We start from the raw sequence: 16458 nt of genomic DNA, 5'->3' as shown, positions 1-16458 counted from the left end.
CTGGTAAGTCTGAGCTGGTTCATTCTTTTACTACCACAAGTATGAAAAATGGACACGCATGCTCATATTGACACATTTAAATAAAAATTTTATTAATTGCCTGGTTTAACATAATCTTTTTGTTTTTACAGACGGCTGTAAAATGGACGCCATCACCCCCTGGTAAGTCTGAGCTGGTTCATTCTTCCATTTTGTCCTTTTTTTTTGGCTTAAAATCTGTGAAAAGGACATGAGCAAAAACAGCTGATGTTCGATCTATTTACTCCCACCAGGTTACTGATACGCAAGTTCTTTAAGGCGTCTAGAAAGGCATCGTCGAGCTGTTGAGAGATTTTCAGAAAAAGAAACAGTATAAGTACACCAACTGCTTGGTTGGTTTTCTTTAATTTTTTACACAAACCCCATTCCTAGCCTCATTACCTCCTCTTCTACTGTCGTTTCTTAATCATTCATTTACCTGAGCGCTGTCTTTTCCGTTTGCCTTGTCCACCGGTGACTCCTCCGAGCGGCGATCAGGCTCTGAGGGGGTGGACAAAGAGAGGCCATCAGGCTCCTCGGGGTGCCTCACGAGGGTGTCGGGTTTGGGTTCCGACGTATCCATCAACGGCTGGGCCAAAGGGCTCCCCTCGGTCACTCCCTCCTCCTCCTCAGAACTGTCGCTGACGTAGCGCCTGCGCCACATAAGTATGGTGCTTGGGTCTAAAACAAAGTCCGAAGTTCTGACGGGGGTGGTGAAGGAGTCCATGTTTCCTCTCGGCAGCCTTTCCACGCTTTTCTAAAACACGTGTGCTTGGTAAGAAATGGCCTCCTCTGTCCGGCGCTGGGACTTATGGGGTAATGGTGCTGCACTCGGATTGGCGGAGGGCCTTGGGAGGAGCTCTTAGAGGGGTCACCCCGATTGGTCAAAATCTCCTCTCGGGGTGGTCCTGTCGGGACAAAACGCCTCCTGATTGGTAGAGGGTGGTGGGAGGAGTTCTTAGAGGGGTCACACGACCCACTTCCGGCCCGCTCACCCCAACCCAGAAGTCACCCTCATTGGGCAAAATTTCCTCTCGGGGTGGTCCTTCCGGGACGAAACCCCTCCTGATTGGTAGAGGGGGGTGGGAGGAGTTCTTAGAGGGGTCACATGACACACCTCGCTTCCGGTCATGTGGCCATCTTGACCCCGGAAGTAATACCCCAGAGGGTGGGACTTCCGGTGACAGGTGGGAGGGACTACAGGGGTCAAGGGGCGGGGTTAGGGGCGGGGTTAGGGTTTGATTGATGGTAGGGCCCTTATACTACTTGTGTGTGTCATTAAAATACCAGTTGCCTCTCCCGGCAGCGGAGGTAGTTAGACACCAATATATGGTCTTCAAATATTGTTCAAGTTCTTAGACATGTTGATGCTTCTCTTTGTCTTTCCCTCTGTTTTATGCAGTTCAAGTATCTGAAAATCCCCCCTAGCAAGAAGCACGTCCAATCACAAATACACTTAGAGGAGCAGGGCAAGATTTTAATCAATATCTGCCAGGATTAGAGCTGTGAAGACGGTTTCTTTCAGAGCAGCAGGACTAGACGTCTGTGTATCGCACAGCCAAAGGGCAAGGAGCATTCTGCTGCTCAGCGCTGAGGGAGAAGGAACATTTGCAGCAGCAGCATGAGAGGGTCCAGGAGTCCAGTAAAAAGTCAGGAAATGCACCTGCACATGCCCGTCCGATTCAGATCTCGATTGGGCGCTGTCAAGGGCCCTCAGCAAAGAACCTGTCATGACACATGCCATTTAGCTGAGCCCTGGCGGGATCCTTATCAGGAAGGATAATGAGGGTGATGCTGCAGCTGGGAACACAGGGCTGGCTCCAGACCCCAGCGCGCCAAGCCTGTGGGACCAGTGGACCCTCCGCAGGCACGTCTGCGAGAGGTCCACCGGCGCCGCGGGACGGGCGACCGGCAGAGCGCCCCCCACGGTGTGCCGCCCTGCTTGGGGCGGCGGAAATCCTAGAGCCGCCCCTGTGGGAACAGTGAAGATCCTGCCAATGTCCTTAAAGGCCAGGATGTGACCTCACATTAGATCAGGAGGACCAGTTTGAAGACGATAGCAGTGAAAACTCTGCAGAGGGGGATGTGCCTGGCCAGAGACTGGAAGTCCAGGTGGTTACTGCAACTCTCTAACCCCTCCCTCCCATTGTTTTCTAGAGAAATTGGACTTTCAACACTGAGGATTTGGTAGGTTATGGCCAAATAATTTACTGTCCTGGATATTACGCCCTGCATTGCTGTATGTGTGTCTGGGGGGTAGTGCAGATGCCACAACATTTGCATGGCCTCATCTCCCTTCCTCTCCCCACCACCGGCCTCTGCTGGGCACAATCCCAAGTGGATGCAGAGCACTGGGGGAAAAGGTTTCGGAAAAGCCCGCTTTGCCAAGAGTTCAGAGCTATGGGCTGTGCGGCTTGTGCTGAAGCCCACAACTTCAGCTTGTGTAGCAAGTTCACAACTAGAAATCAGTGCCCCTCTGTCCGTTTCACCGCAGGCAGGCAGGTGGGGGTGGAGGGGTTCAAACACGGCTTGGATCAATGCTCTCCATCCTACCTCAGGCTTTGGTTGGTTTCCTTCATTTCCCCCCAGTCCTGGTAGCTTATTCTGGGAAGTTTCTCAGGCAGCAGGAATTCTCCATGGCCTTTCAGGAGAACTGAGAGTGCAAACCTGCTTGGGCCTCCATAACAGTCAGGTCCCTACCAAATTCAGGGCTCACTTTGACTAGTTTACAAACCCTTTGGCCTTGAAATTGACCAACATCACCATTTCGATGTTTCCATTTGACATTTCATGATATTGTAACCATGGGGGTCCCGACCAAACTGGGAGAACAGGGGAGTTCAGAGGTTGTTGTGGGGGGGTCACAGCATTGCCACCCTCACTTGTGTGCTGCCTTCAGACCTGGGCTCCAAGGGCAGCAGCCAGCAACCTTTCTGAAGCTAGAGGAGGTTCCCAGATGTGCAGGTGGGTCCCTGCTGTTGGGAGCACCCCAGCTCCTTCCGACTACTTGGGAGCACCTCGGCTCCTACCATTTTCGGGTCATCCAGAGAAATGGACCCCTGAGCCCCAGAAGGAACTGCAAGGGAAGCTCTGAACTCTCGCTTCAGATGCTAGGCAGGAGCCGCGAGCCCAGGCACCCAGAGCGCCGGCAGGAGTGGGGAGGAGCATGAAAGTCCTGACCCCAGTGCCCCAGCACTGGCTGACCCCACAGGGTCTGAGTCCAGCACCCAGAGACATGACTGGAGCAGAAACTGCCAAGACCAAAGCCCTGAGCCCAATGCCAGGCTGATGCAGCGCACTCACTTCTGCATTGCCTCTACAGGTGCGTCTGCTATCCCCACGGAGAGGGAGTCCTGTCACTAGCCGGGCAGAGAATCAGCTAGGAGGCCCCTACTGGGTGCTCCTGGCTGGGGGGTCCCAGCAGGACGGGGAGATCAGATTTCATGGGGCAGGGCTAATTGGATCTAGCCAAAAAAGGCACAAGAACCAACAGCTGCCAGCTGAAGCCAGAGAAATTCAAATGAGACGTAGGCACACAGTTTTGACAGTGAGGGAGACTAGCCACTGTAACAAATTACCCAGGGGAGAGGTGGAGTCTCTGTTTCCTTGAGTCTTCTCATCACAACTGCCTGTCATTCTGGAAGGTGCCTTTTAGTGAATTACAAGCAATTGGGCTTCATATGGTGCAAAGTGTGAGAAATTTCATAGCCTGTGAAATAGAGGCCAGATTAGGAGATCGAATTGTTTCATAACCTCTATGAAAAGCTCAGTGTGGGGTGAGGAACAGACTCTGCTGTTTTACTGGGTAGCCTGCTTGTGCCCCAGAATCAATAATGAGCAAGTGGGGTGATCCGGGGTGCAGCTCAAACATCCAGCTGGGCTGGCCAGGGCCAGACATCAGGCCTGCAAGGGAAAGGTGGGTGTGGCAGTGCCTTCACAAAGGCCTTTGGCAGGAACTCAGCCTATTGGGCAAAGATGATGAGGCATCTGTGACCTCACAGAGCTCCCTTGACAACAGTCAGGCAGGACAGGGATGCGGGGCAGGGGGAACCTCGGAGAGCCCTGTAGCCTTGCTGCATCAAGCCTCCATGGTGTGCAGGAGATTCAGTGCGTATGTTTGTCATTCCCATGTGGATTTGTTTCAAAAACGTTGTCATCTGTGTAGAAGGTAAGAAAAAATATAGGCTCTATATATTAGAGCCTATATTCTCATGTTTAGTTGCTTTGAAACCTCTGCTCAAATCGTACCTCTGTCAAATTCACAGCGGTGCATCTTAATAGCAATTTTAGGATGGTACCAGGAGTTCTTTTCGTGAAAATTGCTAAAAAGGAGACATTCGGTTCAAAGCACTGCTAGGCAACTCTTTCTCCTGGAACCATTTTACAAATGCTATTCGGTTGCATTGCTGGCCATAAGACTAATCTGCGTGTGTGAAAATTCATACATGAGAAATTCATTCAGGTTCATTGCTGGCACAGATTTCTCTGAGAATCGTCTTTCACAAGACAATAGCGTCCCCTGCTGGACAATTGGTAGAGATTCCTTTCGTGAACATTGCTAATCATGAGCCAGTCATTACAGGTCACTGATAGGTACGAATTTCTCTTTGAAATATCCACAAAATAGCATTCGGTTGCATTGTTAAGCCCTCTGTTAGAGCTCCTTCCGTGAAAATAGCAAAACATGACCCTTTCGACCGTTATCTCTGCGAGCGAGGAAAGTCTAATGCAATCGTCCTCCTTCTGCAATTCTGATGCACTGCTGAGAATTTGGCAGTTATACGTTGTGAAAACAGCGAAACATGAGAAATACACTGCGGATTATTGGGAAGCACGAATTCCTCCTGCTCCCATCCTAAAATTGCTATTCGGATGCACAGCTAGCAACTTGAGCGAGATACGCTGTGAAAACAGCTATCCCTGAGCAATTCATTCGAAATCACTCGTAGGCACGAATTTCTCCTGGAAACACGCTAAAAAGGCTATTCGGTTCCACTGCTGGCCATTTGGAAGAGCTCCATTTGTGAAAATTCCTAAAAAGGAGACGTTCAGTGCAAAGCACTGCTAGGCAACACTTTCTCCTAGACCCATCTTACAAATGCTATTCGGATGCATTGATGGCAATTTGGCAGAGATCCGTTTGGGAAAACAACGAAATGTGAGAAATTCACTGCGGATTATTGGTAGTCATGAATTTCTCCTGGTACCATCCTAAAATTGGTATTAAGATGCACTGCTGTCAATTTGACAGAGGTACGATTTGAGCGAAGGTTTCAAAGCAGCTAAACATGAGAAAGCATTCCACATCATTGGTGAGCACGAATTCCTCCTACTCCCATCCTAAACTTCATATTCGGATGACCAGCAACAACATGACCGAGATACGCTGTGAAAACAGCTACACATAAGCAATTCATTCCAAATCTTTCGTAGGCACGAATTGCTCCTGGAACCACCCTGAAAATGCTGTTCGATTACACTCCTGCCCATTTGGCAGAGATCCGTTTGTGAAAATAGCTAAACATCAGGTATTCATTCAAGACGTAAGCTAGGCACTTGAAAAAAGCTAATGAAGAGTTATTAAGCCCACATCAGTGCTAGACACGACTTTCCCCTTGAACCAACCTCCAATTGCTATTCGAGAGCACTGGTGGCTATTTGGCAGAGTTCTTTTCGTGAAAATTGCTAAAAAGGAGACATTCGGTTCAAAGCACTGCTAGGCAACTCTTTCTCCTGGAACCATTTTACAAATGCTATTCGGTTGCATTGCTGGCCATAAGACTAATCTGCGTGTGTGAAAATTCATACATGAGAAATTCATTCAGGTTCATTGCTGGCACAGATTTCTCTGAGAATCGTCTTTCACAAGACAATAGCGTCCCCTGCTGGACAATTGGTAGAGATTCCTTTCGTGAACATTGCTAATCATGAGCCAGTCATTACAGGTCACTGAGAGGTACGAATTTCTCTTTGAAATATCCACAAAATAGCATTTGGTTGCACTGTTAGAGCTCCTTCCGTGAAAATAGCAAAACATGACCCTTTCGAGCCTTATCTCTGTGAGCGAGGAAAGTCTAATGGAATCGTGATGGCTGAGTTTGATGCTGTTGTACACCAGCATCTAAGAAGAGTCACCGCTGAAGAAACGGACACAACCCATGACCTTGGAAAAACGTTTCAAAATGAGATCCTACAGTAAGTGGCAACAAAAGTCAAACAGAAGATTGTGGCAGATCTGAATTCTGCAAGATATTATTCTGGACTGCACACCTGACATCAGCCATATGGAACAAATGGCTTTAATGGTCCGTGTTGTAACAACAACAGAACCTAGTGAAAAATGTCCCTGCAATGGTGATTGTCAGAGAGCATTTTCTAGAATTTATTGACAATGATGATACTAGTATGACAAATATGCTTCTTAAAAAGCTGGAAGATACGGGGATTGTGATAGCTGACATGAGAGGTCAGGGCCACGATACTGGTGCCAATATGAAAGGAAAGAACAGAGGAGCGCAGACACGGATCTGAGAGTTAAACCCTCGAGCTTTTTTTGTCCCATGCAGTTCTCATTCATTGAACTTGGTGGTCAGTGATACAGCATCAGCTTCTAGTGAGGCTACTGAATTTTTTAATAAAAGAACAGGAATACTTGTGGCACCTTAGAGACTAGCAAATTTATTTGCGCATAAGCTTCCATTGGCTACGGCTCTCTTCATCGGAGGCATAGAATGGAACATATAGCAAGGATACACACACACACACATATAGAGATCATGAAAAGGTGGGGGTTGACCTGACCACTCTAAGAGGGTAATTAATTCACATGCGCTTTACTTAGCAGGAGAAAAAAATTTGTTGACGTGATAATCAAGAGAGCTCATTTCAGACACTTTGACAATAAGGTATGAAATTTAAGCCATTCATTACCTCGTTCCATCATAAGGGCACCGATGAGGCTAAAGGAATGATGAAAACTGACCCCTCTGTGTGAAAACATGGCCCCAGTGAAGTCGATGTCAAAATTCGGCCATTGGCTTATTTTCCTGCCCCCAAATTTTCTGGCTTCTCTCGCCTTTTGGGGACCCGCTCCTTACCAAGTCACCAGCAGGGAGCATACCATGAGAAATTTGTCTCTAGTAATGAATTTCGAAGTCTGACGGCGGGATTATTCACCCACGAAAGCTTATGCGCCAATACGTCTGCCCCAGGACTCATTCACGCTTTTCTCGATTTGGTAATGGTCACAAACCGAAAGCTAACAAACCACCAGGAGAGATTGCTTTCACACGAAGACTCCATGAGTAATTTGTCACTAGCACTGATAAGGACTGAACTTCTCATTTGGTAATTTTTTCAGACCCAGTCTCTACCAAACCAGCAGCAGTTTAGTCTAAAGACTTTTAGAGTAACATTCTGTAACTAGTACTGGTCAGGAATGACGGTCACACTTTTAGTTATTTTCATGAGCCAGTCTTTACCAAAGAAGCAGGGGAGACTACTAATGGCTTCGAAGGAAGAGTCCACGAACAATTTTGTCCCTAGCACTGCTCAGGAATGAAATGCTCATTTATAGTATGGTTTCACCTAGCAATCTCTACTAAACCACAAAGAGACTAAGTGAAAGGCTTTCGGAGCACGATTCAATGAGAAATTTGTCCCTACCAGGCTCCGGGAAGACTTTCTCTTTTTTAGTATTTTTCAAGGACCGGTCGCTACCAACCACCAGGAGGGAAACTGAAAGGCGTTTAGAGGATGATTCCGTGAGAAGTTTATCACTAGCGTTATACAGCAATTGAACGGCTTGGAACAGACACGGTCCCAACAACACTGCAGACAGCAAACTTTAAGACCTATTTTTTCTGAAACAGCATTAACCTTTTGAAAAATAATTTTGTGCTGGGAGCAGGGGGGAGTTATCATCCTTTTTAAAATAATCCTGTACGTTTCCTGGCATTTTCCTTATCATGGAATTATCAGGAATTTGAGCAGCTTGCCTTTTTTCATGCTTTCACTACCTAGTCTAAATGTTCCATAATACAGCTGAGGACACCGATGAGGCTAAAGGGATGATGAAAACTAACCCCTCTGTGTGAATTCATGGCCCCAGTGAAGTCGATGACAAAATTCGCCCTTTTGCTTAGTTCCTACCCCAAAATTTTCTGGCTTAACGCTTCCTTTTGGGGAACCACTCTCTACCGAGTTACCAGGAGACATTCATTCGTGAGCGCTGTTAGTGAGACATGTCTCAAGAAAACATCATTTAAAAGCCATTACGATGTAGGTCTCTGGTTATGGAAGCGATCGGTTCGTGGGAATGTGGAAAAGAGAATTTTGTTACCGAGCTCTGCTAGGGACAAATTCCTCAAGGAATCATGCTTCGAAAGCCACTACGATGCACTGCTAATGGTTTAGAAGAGATCGGTTCGAGAGAACTAGGAAAAATGACAAATTTATTCCTGATCTGTGCAAGGGAGAAATTTCTCAAGGAATCCTCGTCTAAAAAACATACGATGCACTGCTAGTGTCTCCGAAGAGAGGAGTCGGTGAGAAAGACCAAAAAAATAGTGAATAGTTACGGATCTGTGCTAATGATCACCTTCTCTAGGAATTTTGGATGCACTGCTAATGTTTTGTAAAGGATGGGTTCGAGAGAAGGACAAAAAAAGAGGCTTTTGTTCCTGATCTGTGCTAGGGATAAATGTCACAAGGAATCATGCTTCAAAAGCTATTAGGATGCACTGCTTATTTTTTTGGAAGAGACCGTTTCGTGAGAAAGAGGGAAAATGAGAATGTCATGTCCGATCACTGCTAGGGACAAATCATTAGCATGCAGTGCTAACGATTTGGGAGTGATCGGTTCATGAAAAAGACGAAAACTGATAAATTCATTCCCGCTCTGTACTAGGGATAAAGTTCTCAAGGAATCATGCTTGAAAAGCCACTAGCAAGCACTGCGCTTGATTTGGAAATGATCTGTTCATGACAAAGCGGGAAAAAAGCAATTCATTCGTGAGCTCTGCTAGTGATAAATGTCTCAAGGAAACATAATCTAAAAGCCTTTGCGATTTAGTTCTCTAAGTTTGGAAGAGAACTGTTCGTGAGAGACGAAAAATAATTTTGTTCCTGATCTGAGGTAGGGATAAATGTCTCAAGGAATCACAGTTCAAAAGCCGTGTGGATGCACTGCTAATGGTTTGAAGAGATCTGTTCATGAGCTCAAAAGAGACATTCATTGGTGAGCTGTGCTAGGGATAACCTTCTCTAGGAATGTTGCTTTTATAACTATTTGGATGCACTGCTATTGGCTTTTAAGAGATTTGTTTGTGAGACAAATGAAAAAACTTTTTCTCTGACAGAGCATTAGCCGTCTGAAAAGCAATTTTCTTCTTCTCGGTCAGTCCTTTTAAAAATACTGCTGTACGTTGGAATTACAGGGGTTTGAGCAGCTTGTCTTGTTTTCATGCTTTCAGTACTAAGGCTAAATATTCCGCAATACAGATAGCGTGATCTAAGGACACCGCTGAGGCTAATGGGTGATGAAAACTAACCCCTCAGTGTGAAAGCATGGCTCCAGTGAAGTTGATTTCAAAATTCGCCCTTTGGCTTATTTCCCGCCCGCAAGTTTTCTGGCTTCGCGCTCTCTCGCTCTCTCTCTCTCTCTCTCTCTCTCACACACACACACCCATCCTTTTGGGGATCTGCTCTCTACCGAGTGTCACCATGAGGGAAACCGAAATTCTTTCGGAGGATCAGACTATGAGAAATTTGTCTCTAGCCTTGATCAGGAATGAATTTCGAAGTCTGACTGAGTGGGTCTTCACCCACGAACGCTGTCTCCAATAAGTCATCGTCGCGTTTCTCGAGTTGGTCATTTTCGTGAAGCGATCGCTACCAACCCACCAGGAGAGCTTTAGCATGGCTTTTACACGAAGAATCCGTGAGTGTAAAGTGTGAGGAATTAGTTTCTAGCACTGGTGAGGAATTAGTTTCTCATTTGGCAACTTTTCAGACCCGCTCTCTACCAAACCAGAGGCAGATTACCCTAAAGACTTTTAGAGTAACATTCCGTGAGACGTCTCTCACTAGCCCTGGTCAGGATTGACGATGCCATGAAAAATTTTGTCACTAGCACTACAGAGGCAGGAATTGCATTTTTTTTCAAAAAACCGATCGCTACCAAACTACCAGGAGAGATTTCTCATGGCTTTTAGATGAAGACTCCATGAGAAATTTGTCACTAGGCGAGATCAAGAATGACTTGCTCAAGTTTTTAGTCTTCCAAACGGCTATGGCATTCGAAGGACGAGTGCATGAACAATTTTGTCCTTAGCACTGCTCAGGAAAGAATGTCTCTATTTTAGCATTTGCCACGAACCGATCGCTACCAACCACCAGGAGGGAAACGGAAAGGCTTTTAGAGGATGATTCCGTGAGAGGTCTATCACTAGCGTTATACAGAACTTGAACGGTCATATTTAACAAGTTTCACGACCCGATCTCTAGCAAACCAGCAGGGGAAGAAGCCTAATGTCTTTGAAAAGAAGATTGCTTGGATATGGTGAGTCTAGTTCCAGCCCTCCTTCGTGGAACCCCTGACACAGGCTGAGATGAAAGACATGACTTCACCCAATTTGTCGCGCGTAATAGCCGGGAACGGAACGGTTCTAACAACACAGCAGACAACAAACTTTAAGATCTTTAATTTTGTGCTTTTCTAGGTCAGTTCTCCTTCTTTTAAAAATAATCCTGTACGTTTCCTGGCCTTTTCCTTATTATTGAATTACAGGGGTTTGATCAGCTTGTCTGGTTTCATGAGTGCATTACATAGTCCAAATGTTCCGTAATACTGTGCTAGCGAGACCTAAGGACACCGACGAGGATAAAGGGATGATGAAAACTAACCCCTCTGGGTGAACTCATGGCTCCGGTTCTGTCGATGTCAAAATTCGGCCTTTGGCTCATTTTCTGCCCCCAAATTTTCTGGCTTCTCTCTTCCTTTTTGGGAACTGCTCTCTACTGAGAGTCACCCGGAGGGAAATTGAAATACTTTCGCAGGAGCTTACCATGAGAAATTTGTCTCTAGCCCTGCTCAGGAATGAATTTCGAAGGCTGACTGAGTGGATAGTCAGCCACGAAAGCTTACTCGCCAATACGTCTGGCGGGGACTCAAACTCGCTTTTCTCAGTTTGGTAATTTTCGTGAAGCGATCGCTACCAAACCACCAGGAGAGAGTTCTCGTGGCTTTTACATGAAGACTGTATGAGTAATTAGTCACAAGCACTGATGAGGCATGAATTTGCAATTGTATCACACCCGATCTCTACCAAACCAGCAGCAGATAATCCTAACGACTGTTAGAGTAACGTACCGTGAGATGTCTGTCACTAGCCGGGTGGTGGAGCTGTAGTGGGCTAGATGGAAAATTGGGGGGACTACGTCAGAGGTGGGAGAGCGGAGTCGGGCAGTGTGGGGCAGCTGCTCTGCTAGCTGGTGCCACGGGGCGGGTGGCTGCAGCGCCGCGGTCTCCTCAGCGTGCGGCCGCCCTTCGACTGTGGGATCAGCAGAGCCGTTGGGGAGCAGGGGCCAGAGTGGGTCGGTCGGGGTTGCGGTGGGGAGACTTGGACCTTGCACCTGCCCTGGGCAGTGAACCCCAACGTGTGGTGACATGGCCTGTGGTCTTCTTTTGGCCACCCTCGGCCCCTTGCTCAGGCTCGCTTCTGGCGTAGGGCTGCCAGATCTCCGCTGGGAAACGGTACCTGCAGTGTCCGATCAGTAGTACTGAGTAAACCTCCACAACCGGGCAGGAAGAGCGGCACTCAGGAACTGCCCAGCTCAGTCAGAGCGCGGTACCCGTGGGCTGCACCCGGGGGAGGGAGCCTGAAGTGCAAAACATTTGAGGAGCAAGGCGTGTGGCCAGGTTACTTCCGAGACACCCTTCCCAGCGTCCATTGTTCTCCGGTCCTGGAGCACGGCTCTCCTTCCCACATCCTGCCCCAGTCACACACATCCCGACCCTGGGAGAACAGCTATACCTCCATCGCCCTGCCTTAGTCACCCCTCCCCCGACCCTGGGAGAACAGCTGTACATGTAACGTCTGCCTCAATCAAACACACCCCGACCCTGGTAGAACAACTGTACCCGTAACCTCCTGCTCCAGTCCCCACCCCTGACCCGGGGAGAACAGCTGTACTTCCCGCTTCCTACCCCAGTCTCACATACCCAGAGCACAGCTCTCCCTCCCCATCCTACCCCAGTTACCGCTTGTGACATTACACTAAGGGATTTTTTGAAACTATGCTGAGTTTAAATATAATGTAACTGGACTATGCTTTATGCAAAAGGTCTCTTGTAAAGTATCATAACAAAGCTTATACTCTACTGAGTGTGTTCGTTCTAGTTGTACCACCTGTGTAGCTGAAACTAGAAATATGAAATATAACTCTGAGGGCCTAGTGTAATTAAGCAAAATGTGGGCCATTAATGGTGGTTTGGAATCTTGCTGGCTCCCATTAACCAGACTGTAGATGGCTCTGTTTTATTTGTAAATCTCCCTGTATACGTGTGCTGGCAAGTGGGCAATGAAGTCTTACAGTGACATGTGATCATGTCACCTGAACTGGACTCCATCTTTAACCTGGTGGTTTTCCATTGAGAAGGAGGGGTGGGAGCCCAGAGAGCGACAAAGGATTCACACCTTATGCAAAAGATATATAAATGCGTCGAACAGCAGAAACGGGACAGCCATTATGAGGCATCCCCTAGCTACCACCTGAGCTGGAACAAGGGCTGTACCAGGGGGTAAGGATTGTGCCCAGAGGAGAAAGGCATCCAGTCTGTGAAAGAAACGTATGGAAACATCTCTGAAGGTGAGAGTTCAGTTGTATTACTGTATTAGACTTAGAGTTGCATGTTTTATTTTATTTTACTTGGTAATTCACTTTGTTCTGTTGGCTAATACTTGGAACCACTTAACTCCTACTTTCTGTATTTAATAAAATCACTTTTTCGTTACTAATTAACCCAGAGTATGTATTAATACCTTGGGGGGGGGCAAGCAGCTCTCTCTATCAGTGTTATAGAGGGTGAAAAAATGTTGAGTTTATCCCGTATAAGCTTTATACAGAGTAAAATGGATTTATTTGGGGTTTGGACTCCATTGGAGCAGGGGCGGCTCTAGGATTCCGCTGACCCAAGCACGGCGGCATGCCGTGGGGGGCGCTCTGGCAGTCGCGGTCCCTGCGGGATGGCCACCGGAGCCGTCTGCCGCCCTCCCGTGGGACACCGCCCCACGCGCGCGCGTTTGGTGCGCTGGTGTCTGGAGCTGGCCCTGATTGGGGGTCTTCTGCGCTTTAAAGACAGAAACACTTCTGTAAGTTGCTTTCAGGTGAAATCTGCTGCTTTGGGGCACGTGGTTCAGACCCTGGGTCAGTGTTGCAGCAGACGGGCCTGTCTGGCTCAACAAGACTACCTGTCTGGAGTAGTCTTGGCACAGCAGGTGGCAGTTCCCAGGAGTGTTTCTGTGCTCCAACCCATCACGCCCCTCAAGGCCTGCTCAGCTGGTGGGGGTATTGGGCTCCGGTGATTGCTAATCCAGAAGGACTGGTCCTACGTCTCCCCAAGGCAGTCATGGCTATATGCAAGAGGCACCAGGCTGCTCCCACATCCAAACTAATCACACCGAATAGCATTCTATTGTCCTTTCCCCTTGCCTTTATCCCACAGAGGTCTCCCCTAACCACATCCGCTGAAGCAAGGTAGAGAGCAGGGCTAGCATGCCATGACCAGGAACTCTTGCCCAGTGATGTGTAAGGAAGAGAGGTGAGGACTGAGACTCTCTGGTTACATGCCTCTGGAAAGTTGGATGGCTAGATTGCTCAGGTCCATTTCTTCCCGATCCTCTTCCTGGGGCTGAGAGTCTTGCCCTGCTCCGCTCCACTGGCCTGGAGGAGTCTTCTGCAAGCACAGGAAATAACCCAAGAAAGAGTCTACACTTCCCAAAGCTCTACTGGTGCGTGAGCTCCTGCTTTCCCTGCCTCCCTCGCCCATCCGCTCTGCATCACCTCCAGTGGATGAACAGAAATGGATTCAACACCTATGGCTCAATAGGCTGGTTACACCCATTTCCGCATCACTCTAGCACCCAGTACCTCAGTATGAGTCTCTTGCACTCCTCCCCAAGCTCCCCTCTTGCAGACCTTTGAGACCAAGCCTCTTGGGATGTACACATGACCAGATTCAGTCATGTTCCTACATAAAAATGGTTAACCTTGTCTAAAGAGAAAAATACTTTCTACATTTCAAACAGTAATTATCCCATATTTAACTGCTGTCTAAGTCGGGCTTAAAACAGGTCTTTGCATTTAAAAAGGTTGTCCAAAAATTGTGTAATTGTATAAACATTCGAGAGCTTGGTTATTGCTTAAAAACAAGTTCAACTTTAAATGAACCTTATAAACAATTTATTAATAATTTGGAGCTTCCTTGGAAGTTTTGTTACTGGGGCATGCATAATTAACAATCAAACCTAGGGTCTTCACTTTAAAGTGTTAGTTTCCACATTATTCTGAGTAATGAGGCTTTTCAGCCCATATTTATATATTTACTATGAAACAAGCAATTTTTGTCCTTATGGAGCATTTGTGAGCTTTGCCATAGCGATAAAGCTATTGAAAAAGAAAAGCAAACAGGGTGAGGCAGTGAAGTGGCTGCCTACTCTGTAAAGCCTCCATCACATACACTTGCTGGTAAATGGCCACTGGAAAAACCATCTCTTTCCTAATTTGGACGTTAAGATTCTATTAGAGTCCAACCGGAACAGTGAATGGAAGTTAAGATGCTCTGGTACTCGCTCTATTAGAGTCCAACCAGGAACAGTGAGCAGAAGTAACGTTTCCTCCCGTTCTATAACTGATGGGGTGGGGTGGTGGCAGGGGCAAGGGGAATTGAGAATGGGGGTGCCTGACGTGTTGGGGTCAGCTCCACAGGCTGGCGCCTGCACTCCCGTGACAGGCAGGGTCTGGTGCAGAGCATGGCATGGCAGGCAGATGAGATCTCCCATAATGCCAGGGCCCTTTCACAGCAAGGGTGGCATCTCCCCATGCTAGCACGGACCCCACCTACTCCTCCCGCTTTCTCCTGACAACAGCACCGCCCTTCACGGCACCACCTCATGGCAACTTCTGCTTCTGGGCTCTCACCGGAAATGGGAAGTCCAGTCGGGCCTGGCAGTGGCTGACAGGCAACGGAGACAGGAGACACTGCCACTCCCATGGTGCCACAGGGGCCACCGTGGCTGGTGGGAGATAGATAAATAGATAAATGTCTGTGTACCTCCCAGCACTATGTCTCCTTTAGTGCTTGTGTCCCCCTGTCCTGCTTAGTCTGTGTGTTCCTTACCTGAGCACACTGTGTGTCCCAGGCATGGTCTGTCTCACCTTTGGGTCCAGCCTAACAGGGGCGTCTGTCCCCATCCTCTCACCAGTAACTTCTCCCCCAACACACACAGGAAAGGGACTGCTCTGTGCAACAGAAACCAGCCTATTCCCCGCCCCGCAGGCTGGGAGCTTGCTGCTTCCTTCACTCGCATCACAAGTTACAACAAACCCCCACTGACTAACTAGGATGGGGTGGAGCATGTCACCAGGCCATAATATTCTGGGTAAGCCCTTGATGACCAGTTTAGGAGCATCCTCTCATGTGGCCTTCCTTGCCTCTGGCTAGCGGTGATGACAAGAGGGGGATGTTGTTCCCCCTTCCTCTGGCTCCCCTGGCTGGCAGAGCCTAGTGCTACTACCTTGGCATATCGACTCTTACCTCTGCTAATCAGGGTTAGCCCCCCCACAGTCAGTGAGGGGATCAGGTAGGGCTCAGTTGCTAATTTTGGGCCTGGGATTGCCCACTTCTACAGGCTCAAAGTTGGTGGGGGGAGCTGTGGTATAATTGCACCCTAAATAACCTCTGGCATACTTTATTTTTGTTCTCAGAAGGTGCCCATCACCATATCTGAGCTGACTGTCACAGAGTCCCCAAATCACGGAGTCCCCAGGTTATGCTCTGGAACTTCTCCATACGAGGCCAGTCAGGAGTCTGGGGGACCCTCCGCTCTTTGTGCGCACTGTCTCCAGGGCAAGATGCTTACACAGCTTCGACCTTCCTGGATCTGACCTCGGAGCATTCAGCATCCCCTTCTACGCTGTGCGCTTCCTGCAGCAAGTCCACCCAGACGGGGCTCCTGGGGAAGCCAGAGTGCCCTGCACCCCAACTCCGCAGTCAGCAGTGACTCTCAGCCAGCTAGAAAAACAGAAGGTTTATTAGTTGACAGGAATGCAGTGGGTAGAACACAACTTGTTAGCACAGAAATCAGTGACTTTCAGCCAAGTCCATCTTGGGAAGTCCTGAGCCAGAAGCTCTTCCAGTCCTCCCAAGCAGACAGCCTA

The 16458-nt window shown here is 48.1% G+C and overlaps 1 long non-coding RNA gene across 1 annotated transcript; it reads right to left on the bottom strand.

The window, feature by feature from the left end:
* Positions 1–13936: 13936 nt before the first annotated feature.
* LOC120390379 lies at positions 13937–16186 on the bottom strand. Its single transcript, XR_005591069.1, has 3 exons — positions 16161–16186; positions 15220–15314; positions 13937–13975 (listed from the first exon to the last, which is right to left on the bottom strand). It is a non-coding gene; the product is annotated as an uncharacterized LOC120390379 (long non-coding RNA).
* Positions 16187–16458: the final 272 nt, after the last annotated feature.

The sequence above is a fragment of the Mauremys reevesii genome, linkage group 24 (assembly GCF_016161935.1).
Source record: "Mauremys reevesii isolate NIE-2019 linkage group 24, ASM1616193v1, whole genome shotgun sequence".
Lineage (NCBI taxonomy): Eukaryota > Metazoa > Chordata > Testudines > Geoemydidae > Mauremys > Mauremys reevesii.
The sequence above is the reverse complement of the archived record's forward strand: the minus strand, read 5'-3'. Positions and strand labels throughout refer to the sequence as shown.